The sequence below is a fragment of the Macadamia integrifolia genome, unplaced genomic scaffold (genome assembly GCF_013358625.1).
Source record: "Macadamia integrifolia cultivar HAES 741 unplaced genomic scaffold, SCU_Mint_v3 scaffold1667, whole genome shotgun sequence".
NCBI lineage: Eukaryota > Viridiplantae > Streptophyta > Magnoliopsida > Proteales > Proteaceae > Macadamia > Macadamia integrifolia.
In genome coordinates, this window is record NW_024868297.1 from 1 (window position 1) to 10,047 (window position 10,047).

General features: G+C 41.1%; 1 pseudogene; it reads right to left on the reverse strand.

Moving 5' to 3' along the window:
• Nucleotides 1–1,966: 1,966 nt before the first annotated feature.
• On the reverse strand, nt 1,967–3,227 carry LOC122064484 (annotated as a pseudogene).
• Between the last annotated feature and the right edge of the window lie 6,820 nt (nt 3,228–10,047).

Sequence of the window (10,047 nt, forward strand, 5' to 3'; positions counted from 1 at the left end):
CCTTCCCTGATAGTCCACCCCCTACTGAACATCCACTGCCTTACCAGAAAGACCTCATTGAGACCGACCTGCGAGACATTATCACAACTAACCCTGCGCATCCTGCAAGACCCATCTGCCGTTACCTGTTACCTGTAACCTCACTTAATCAACCACAACTCGTGCCCCTGCAACCACACCCCACCTGGTCAATGCTACTACCCCACACCCGCTCTCCCTTTAATTGTTTGACCCATTAATGTCGACATATGAGCTATTGGGGAAGCGTGAGAGGAAATAGGGGTAATTTGGTAATTTTAAAATAAGTAAAAGTGAAAAAGAGATTAGAGTTCACTTTTTTTGGGTAATAAAAGGTGAAACTTTTGACAATGGAGTTTGAGTAAACAGAGAGTAAATTTAGAACCCAGATCCTCTCAAGTGTGCCAGCCTCTTCTTGGTGCACAATCAGGTGGCTGACAGCATTGGGGCACGCACTTCAAGTACCTCCCAACTATTCAATGTACATTGAAGGGATTGACGCATTTGAGAAAATTTGATTTGATAAGTTAAAGCAGGTGATAAAAATTTTTCCTAAAATAAAAGTAACAAAAAATAATTGTCATGTCTCGTGGACAACATTTTTTGGTTTTGACTAAACGTGGTCAGTAACAGCATAGATAATAGATAGATATGATATATAGACAAATAATTATTTATTTCTTTTAGGTCTTTGTTTCTCCAATGGAAAGAGTTAACTTTATTCTATAATTTCATTTACAGAACAAGTTTCTATTTGATTGGTTATTTCGGTCTAATTGGAAAAAACTAATCAAAACAGCTTAACCCATAACTATTTTACCCTTGGATTGTACGAGTGGATGGAGAGAGCAATGAGTTGGAAGGTTCAACCAAAACCTAAAATCATTGAGTGGAGATAACTCCTCAGATATGTGAAGATATTATAGCATAATAAGTTAAACATGATTTGACTGTTTAAATTAGTGTTTTTTATTTATTAAATTTTAACCAATATATTATAGAGAAGGAAAGCAGATAAAAAAAGTACTGGATTAGGGACCATTCATGATTCCAAAATGATTAGGGTTCGGAAAAGCAATTTTTTGTTTTTTTAATTGATTAAAGGAAAACCATGATTTTCTCTGGAATGAATGTGTCGGCCACCAAATATATTGGTGAGGCACATGGAGAACGGAAAAGCAAAAGAAAAGGAAGTGCTTAAACCCTTTTTTAGGTTTTCTTTTCTCTCTATCTTCATTATTAATGAAAATCACTCCTTAACATCCTTTCTCCAAGTATGTTCTTTTTATTAATTCATAGAGAGATGAACTCTATAGCCAACAAGTAGGATTCTTGCTTTCCTATTTGGAATGGACTGTTTTGACTACTTTGACCCCCTTCCACTGGACAAGTCTTTCATTGGTCATTCAAATTTTTCTTTCCGTCTTCTTTTTCAGCATGGGAGGAAGATTAGGGCAACATCGTGAGAAAAAAATAAGTTTTTTTTTTAAGTGTTGATTGATCAAAGTTCGTCTTTTTATTGACTGACTCATTGGACTGCCTTTTCCAACGTACAGTTTGTCTTCTATGAATCCTTTGTTTTTCTATTTCGATCATCTAGGGGCTACCAGTTGCTCTGTATATGGATTAGGAGAACCATTCTCATATGCTTTTGATCCACACAGATTTGTACGTAAATAATTCTCATACGAGAACCTGACTTACAGTCTAACTCTAGCTTTGGCCACAGAATACGGTGTTTCTTTTTTTTTTTTTTTTTTTTTTTTGTCCAATAACATGTGAGAGATAGGTGATGCTCACAGGTACGATCAAGTAATTGTATAAACAGTGGATCCAGTCTTGCATGTAAGGCAATGTGGTCTTTATCTACTCCTTGACTTATTAATGCTTGCAAGCAAGTGGATTTGAGATTCTCATGGCCCCCATTTGGAATAAATTTTCCTCTTACCAAAACTACTAATTTCATGAAGAAAGAACATAAATGAAAAGGTAAGAAGAAATCATACCCAGTTGCTGCCACCATCAACTCCCATCCATTATTGGTCATACTGCAAATGTTAAGGAAAATAAGTGACTTTCAATCAGCAAAAAGCATATTTTCATCCACTCAGAACCAATCAATCTCCTCTTTCTCAACAGAGCACGGTTCTTGTTATCATGTTATCATGTTATCATTTACAGAAGAAAGAAAATGGCTCTAATTTTAGTAGATGGAACATACCAGATGGACAAAGCATCTACTGCAATCTTTGCGTTCTTGACATTCCCTGTCATCAATAGTAATATCTTATAGTACCAGTTCTCCAAGCTGCCAAACAAGTAGATTAGGAAGAGTTTAGAGTAGAGAACCCAGCACTGTCATCTTTATATGTATTCAAACAAGAGTATCTAGAAGTGATATATTGGCGTACCAGAGCATGACCCCTGAAGCTGCAGAGAGCTTGAGAAACTCCCAAAGTCCAGAGAAGGCTTGAATGGAGAAACCAGTCCAAGTGAGAGGACACCCACCATAATCCGTGTAACCCAACATCCCAATAACCAAAACCCACCACGAGAAGTTGATGGTAATGGCAGTTCCAAACAAGCCTAGCTTCAGTCCATACACAAAGAGCCAACTCACAAAGGCATGAACTATCAGACTCACCAGAGAGACCCAAGCGATCACAGCGGTCTTAAGCTGGCACTGTAAGAACCTTTGTAGAGGGAACTGAAACGCAAAGCTTAAGTGAAGAGGGATAACCCACAAAGCCACCAGACCCGACTGTTCAGCCACATCCACCGGTTGTCCCATCCATTAAGAATGGGAGTGGCAAAGACGTACATGGGGAGTAGCAGAACAGAGCAGAGGAGAAGAACGATCCAAGATCTTTGCATGTAGATACCCATCATGTGGTACTTTTTGGCCCCAAATGCTTGCCCACGTAGAGTCTCCAATGCACTAGCCATCCCTAAATAATTAATCCACAAAACCCCAGATCAGAAGAAACAACACTTATCAGAGATTATTGAATCGAAACCCAGAAAAAGAGTGGAGAGACATAAGACCGAAGTTGAAACCAACAATGACGTTGTTGACAATGGAGATGGAAGCAAGCTCGAGATCGCCAAGGTGACCAGCGAAAGCTTGGGTGATGACGTTCATGGAGTAGGAGGAGACACGGCTGAAAGATGGCTGGACCCACGATCCACCATAGCTTCTTTGATTCGATCGAAAACCATGATCACCACCACTTTTGCTCTCTTTAATTGATGGTTGTTTCTGCAACAAAGGAACCACCTCATCCCGTGTCTTGCGGTTGCTGCTCTGCATGATTTCCACTGATGGAGAGACAAGAAGAGGGAAAGAGATTATTTGGACAGCCTTTTAATGTTGTTTATGTTGTCACATTGATAATACCTATAAGAGACTTCTTTACGGTGCACGATCTAGCTTCAGTTGGGTAGGAATGCAAAACTTAAAAAATGATTATTCTGCTTATTCCCATAATGTGAAAGGCAACCAAGACTCTAGAGTATAATGTACAATCAATGGCATTCTAAAAATGTTTCACTTATTGTAGGAATTTCCTACTGTTCACTCAGATTTGCATTGGCAATCACATATCTAGGCATTTCCTACTGTTCACTCAGATTTGCATTGGCGATCACATATCTGTTTCATTTACACATAGTTGTATACTTGTCCACCATGCAACAACTCAATGTACAGGTCTATCATTTTTATTCTTTTTGCTAACAAGAACCTCTTGAACCTGTCTGATTTTACGTTTCAAGGCTAAGGGTAACCACACCTAACCCGTGTAAAAGATCAGTCGCGAGGTGACTCGAACTAGAGACATCTATAAACACACAACTCCTTTAAACCAGTGGAACTACACCTAGGGTGTAATGTTCAGGTCTATCAGACAAACACACTCATATTGCAAATAAGCACTATTTACAACACTCTAATACAAATTCTCATACACATTATGTAGGATAAAAGTGGTTCTCCTAACTGCCTACATCAATGGAATAATATCCTACTCAGGATTTCGTATATTGCTCAATACTCAACTACCTTGTGACTACAGCTATAATCCATGAGTTATAACACCTGGTGCAACCTGAGATATTACTTAGACATGGATTTCAACCCCAACTTTTTCCAAGTACTTCTTGACAGATTACAAAATATATATATATATATATATATATTTATATTTATATCAAAAGTAAATGGAAGTTAGTCCCAACCTCATTTACCTAGACTAATTAGAGAATCTTTAGTGAGAGGAACTAGTGCAAACTTGATTGAGTTCATGAGAATGATAGCTGGCTAAGTTCTTTCTCAACATTGTAAGTCAATTTTGAGGCTTCGAAAATTTCAGACCATGGTCCTGTTATGGTCACTATTACCCCTTATATTTCTTTCGGCCCTAAAATTTTAAATTTTTTTCGACATATGGGTCTCCCATAATGATTTCCTTCCTCTTGTATCTCAAGTGTGGAATTCTCCACTTAAGGATAGATCTTGCCTGTAATATCCCGCTTTTTAAACCCGGTCTGATTTCACGGTTGAACCGGTTTAACCATGCAGGAACCGAGCCAGAGGAAATTAGAGCGGGTTCCTTATGGGCTATGATGGCACTGGTGACCTTAAACACCGGCTGGCCCGACAAGTCCGAGCCAGTGCCAGAAGAGACGGGAGTGCCCAAACCGTGTACGTGCACCTACCATAAGGCTATATACGGATAAAACAGGTATTATATCCGTATTTAGAGGTATATACGTATGCTACATCGTATGCTTGGGGTGGGGTTCGCGTCGAGGTCCGAACCCGGTCAAAATCCCAAGTTTTGGCTCTCAGGTGGGTAGGACAGGTGGGTGCACCCACCTGAGTGACCCATCCAAGAGCACTGTTCACTTATTAGGAATTATATATAAAGCTTTATGATTTTCTCTTCTTTCCATTATTACCCCCGTACGTTGGTGAGAAAAGTAAAGAGGAGAGAGAAAAGAAAGGGAAGAAGAAAGGAAGAGAAGGAAGAGGAAGAAAAGAGGGATTTCAGCGGCGCCGAAGCTCGATCTTCCCATTCCGGTGCCGGGAGAGTGATCTTCAACTCTAGATCTACAGTTGGAGGTAAGAAAAGTTGGGTTTTGTGAACATTCACCATACCCAAGCTTTAAACCCTTGATTCAAGTATGGTTTCTTGAGATCTTGTAAATACCCTTTGAAATGATGAATCTAAGGTTTAATAGATGATTTATGTGTTGATCTTGAAGGATTTGAAGAGATATTGACAAGGTAGAAGAAGCATTGTGGGTTTGAAGTGGTTGGAGGGTTTGAAGTCGTTCTTGAGCAAAGAAGGTAAGATGGTTTCCCTCACTTGAATCTAACCTAGATCTAGGTTAGAACCATCCTATAGGACCTTGAGGGTGTGAAGAATGGGTGGGGAAAAGGCCCATTTGATTCCCCAAAGAATGGAGAAAATGGGGAAGAAACAGTGTCTTTCCCGCCAAGACCGGTGGGTACAACCGGTGGGCTCCTACCCGCCTGTGGGTACCCACCTGGGAAGGCAGGGGGCCTTCGGGCCCAAACGGTGGGTACCACCAGCGGGTACAACCGGCGGGCCCCTACCCGCCGGTCATAACCGGTGGGTAGACACCCCACCTGTCTGACCCACCCGTGTGGCCCCGTAGGTGATCCTTATGTCCGATCGAACCCAAATCGGACGTGTGACCATCTTTTGATGTTCTAAACACGATTTTGACATCGGATTTCATTAATTTTGATTCTAAAATGGTGAAGTACTAACCCCGCTCAATTATGTTAGGTTCACCAAATCCTACCCGATTCGCTCCGGATCTCACCCGTACCGAACGGGAATCCTTGTACGCTACAAGTAAGTGGAGAGAGGACGTTTGGCCTTGTTTCAAGGCATTTGTTTGGCATTCATATAACTATATCTAATCTAGTCATGTCATCATGAATATGCTATATAGATTAGTCATTCCACACATTGATGTGCATATATGCTATGTTTACTTTTCAAATGCCAATTGAATGAGATGTTTATATGTTGNTCCACACATTGATGTGCATATATGCTATGTTTACTTTTCAAATGCAAATTGAATGAGATGCTTATATATTGAATGTGGACATCATGGTGCATAATGCATTGATAGACTAGATGCCGTAGTCGGCTTGGAAACGAATGCATTGGTGGCCCGTGGAATGGGACACGGAGGCACTATGTAGTCGTACTATTGTCATATAGGAGCATACGGTATTAGGATTCTCACCATCCCGTACTACGACCCTTCCCAACAGGGGTTAAGGTGTTGGGTTACCATTTGGGGGGAAGCAGGGGTCACGGTTGTCGGACACTGTGGCGGTTAGGCATTACGCCCGACGAGTCATGTAGGACAGTCGGCAACCCCGGTGGTACATTCAAGAGGGCCAATCGTACTGCTTTTAAATTGCTGGAGTCAGCACCTTTATTTTCAGTCATTTACATTTCTGTTGAGAGCCGGTGGACGGCATTGTCTTTAATTTTCCGAGTACTCATGGTGGGCCTTCTCCGACAGCCCTATGGGCGTATCGCGGGAGGGAGTTCGCGGCTCGTACCCGGAGTATACGCGCACTGTGGTTGTAGTAGCACTAAAACCAAAGACTTAGTAATGTTGCTTAGGTGGATGTGATTTAAAATGTATAGCATGGCATGTAGTGCATATGATGTGTTGTGATGTGTGGACTGCTGTGTGGTCCATCTTTCTACTTACTGGGCTAGTGGGCTCATCCCACGTGTACACCCCCTTTTTAGATGATTTTGCAGGTCATACATCTGAGGAGCATAGGGTGGGTCCCACAGTCGAGTTTCCTGAAGAGGACTGGTGGACCCCTGAGGAGTTAGAGCACGGCGCCGACTGCTTGTACTAGAGCTGTGCTGTGGGACAGCAGTTTTGAGGCCGAGCTGAGCTCCACCTTGGAGGCCGTGCTGAGCTCCACTTCCGAGGCCGAGCTGAGCTCTTCTATGTGATGCCGAGCTGGGCACAACCCCTGATGCCGAGCTGAGCTCCAGCCTTGAAACCGAGCCGAGCTGTGTACTCTGATGGTTTTTGATGATTTCCTGTATATACTTGGTATTTGAATCATATTCTTTTGTGTATATACCATGCCTTCGGGCCCAAATGTATATAATTATTGTATCACCATTCGGGTATCAAGTATATGGGATTTATTCACAGGTAAAACTTAGTCTTCCTCTGATCTGATGAACTTATGTTAGTGTGTGTATGCTGTGGTGGAATACAGTATCTGATGATCCTGGCAGGTTTGGGTTAACCGGTGTTAACTCGGTCACCGCTCCGGTTCAGTGTGAACGGGGTGTGACACTACTACTCAGCATATTACTATGAGATGCTATATTTGCCAACAGCCAGGGCATTATATAAGATTTTATCCCCAGAGGAAATCTGGTGAATAGAGTGTGGCTTCTTCTTCTTCTACTTCCAATAAGAAGTCACAAGCATCTGGGAAAATCTTTGCATTGACAGTTGAAGAAGCTAAGGTTGCATCTGGAGTAGTGATAGGTACAATGCTTGTTTCTATGATGCCAGGACATATATTATTTGATTCTAGTGCATCTCATTCTTTTGTATCTTCTGATTTTGCTCCAAGACTAGGTGTGAAACCTAAGAAGTTAGCTTATTAGTTGATGATTAGTACACCTACTGGGTTTATTGGATGTATATGAGCCCTGTACTATTCAGATATGTGGACGAGATATGATAGCCCATTTGGTTTGCATAGAAATAAAGGATTTTGATGTAATATTTGGTATGAATTGGTTATCTGTATACTAGGCTTGTGTGCTTTGTGCAGAGAAGAAGATACTGTTTAGACCCAGGAATGGAGATGAGTTTATATTTTAGGGACACAAAAAGGAAACTAGGAAGATGTTGATTTCTGCTATCTAAGTACAAAAACTATTAAAGGAAGGATGTGAAGCATACTGGCATGTGTCCAGAATACTACAAAGAAGACTGTAACATTTGTGTATTGTACCCCTAGATAGGGAGACGGAATTCTATATTGATTTAATACCTGGGGCAGCCCCAGTGTCTAAAGCACCCTACAAAATGGTTCCTACTAAATTGAAGGAGTTGAAGGAACAATTACGGGATTTGTTGAAGAAGGATTTTATTAGACCCAGTGTATCACCTTGGGGGGCTCTAGTCTTGTTTGTGAAGAAGAAAGATGGAAGTTTACGAATGTGTATTGATTATCAGGAATTCAATAAGCTGACAATTAAGAATTAGTATCCGCTTCCCCGTATTGATGATTTGTTTGATCAATCGCAAGGAACCAGTACATTCTCCAAGATTGATTTGAGGTCAGGGTATCAATTGAAGATTAAGGAAAGTGATATCCAGAAGACAGTTTTCAAGATAAGGTATGGCCATTATGAATTTGTGGTTATGTCATTTGGATTGACCAATACACCGACTACTTTTATGGGATTGATGAATAGAGTATTTCATGACATGCTGGATCAGTATGTGATAGTGTTTATAGATGATATCTTGATTTATTCCAAGAATAAATAGGAGGATCATGCAAATCCCTGGAGGTCTGTATTACTGAGACCGAGAGAGAAACAGTTATATGTTAAGTTTAGTAAATGTGAATTCTGGTCATCAAAAGTGAACTTCTTGGGACATGTTCTGTTTATTAGAGGTATTGAGGTTGATCCTGGAAAGGTTAAAGTAGTATTAGATTAGGATTCCCCAAAGATTGTTAGTGAAATTCAAAGTTTTCTGGGGTTAGCAGGTTATTATAGAAGATTTATTGAGAATTTTGCTTAGATTTCTACTCCTATGACTCGATTGACTAGGTATGCAATATTTTCCTAGCATAGGGCTAGGGACATATCATCAAGGAGTTCCAAAGCAGCCTAGTTTGGCAATGAACAAAGGAAAGAATGGTCTCGGGTACACTCCTCCGACCACCAAAGGGCAGAAAGTGCTAAGGATGACTAGGAAGATCTCCGTCTCTTACTACCCCACTCTCAATAGGTATTTTGTAAAAGAAGGAGAGGATTTTCCTTTCTACAGAAATGTGGAGCGATGGTTTGATGAAACCACTGCAAAGATGCAACCAAGATTTGAAATATTTTTCCAAGACGAGTTCGACTGGGTGACTTATGAAGTGGAACAATAGAAAATGCAAGTCAAAGAAAGTGATCAAGACAGTTGTGTCACCGGGATAGCAGAAATTGCACTGATTGAGATTAGGTCTTCCTCTGGTGGCCCTACAACATTGATTCAATCAAAGAAGGCACCAAGTCCTCGAAGGCTCACCTGGTGTCTACCGCTTCCCATTGATTTGAAAAGTTGCATTTGCTCCCTCCTACAAGAACTAAGAGCTAGAGAGCTACATGAGCTCAAGCCTCGTCCTTTCAGAGGAAGAAGTGCGTATGTGAAGCAAAGAAGAGCACAAAGAATGATGGTTTGTATGTACTGTGCCCGAACCAACTGCAATGGGAAGGCTCGTGAAGGTGGTCAAAGATGTGACCAAGGTACCGGATGGCATCCCTCAATAGGCTAGAAAAGATGGACTTCATAGAAAAAGGATTAAGCAGTCTCACCAATCTTCACCCCTTAAAAAGTTTAGCTTCTGAGAGCATGAGATTAACCAGTTAGTATTCGTGAAGAAGCGGGCACCGATCTAGAACAACCATTACGTCATTGAAGATATAGCAGTAATTTTTCAGAAGGAGAAGAAAGCCCTTGACCACAGCTCCTCATCCATCAAGCCACTGAACCGCTCCTAAACTAGACAACCATTGGAAAAAACTTCAAGTTTACTCATGCTATTAAGTCAACCAGCTTGAATACTCCTAGCAAAAGCATCAAGCCACTTATCAAGCCTGTTGTTGAGTTTGTCGTTTATGATTTCGTGTTGACCTCCCCTCTTGAGGAGAGTCCAGAGTCCTTGTGTAATACCCTACATCTTAAACTCGGTCTGATTACATGGTTGAC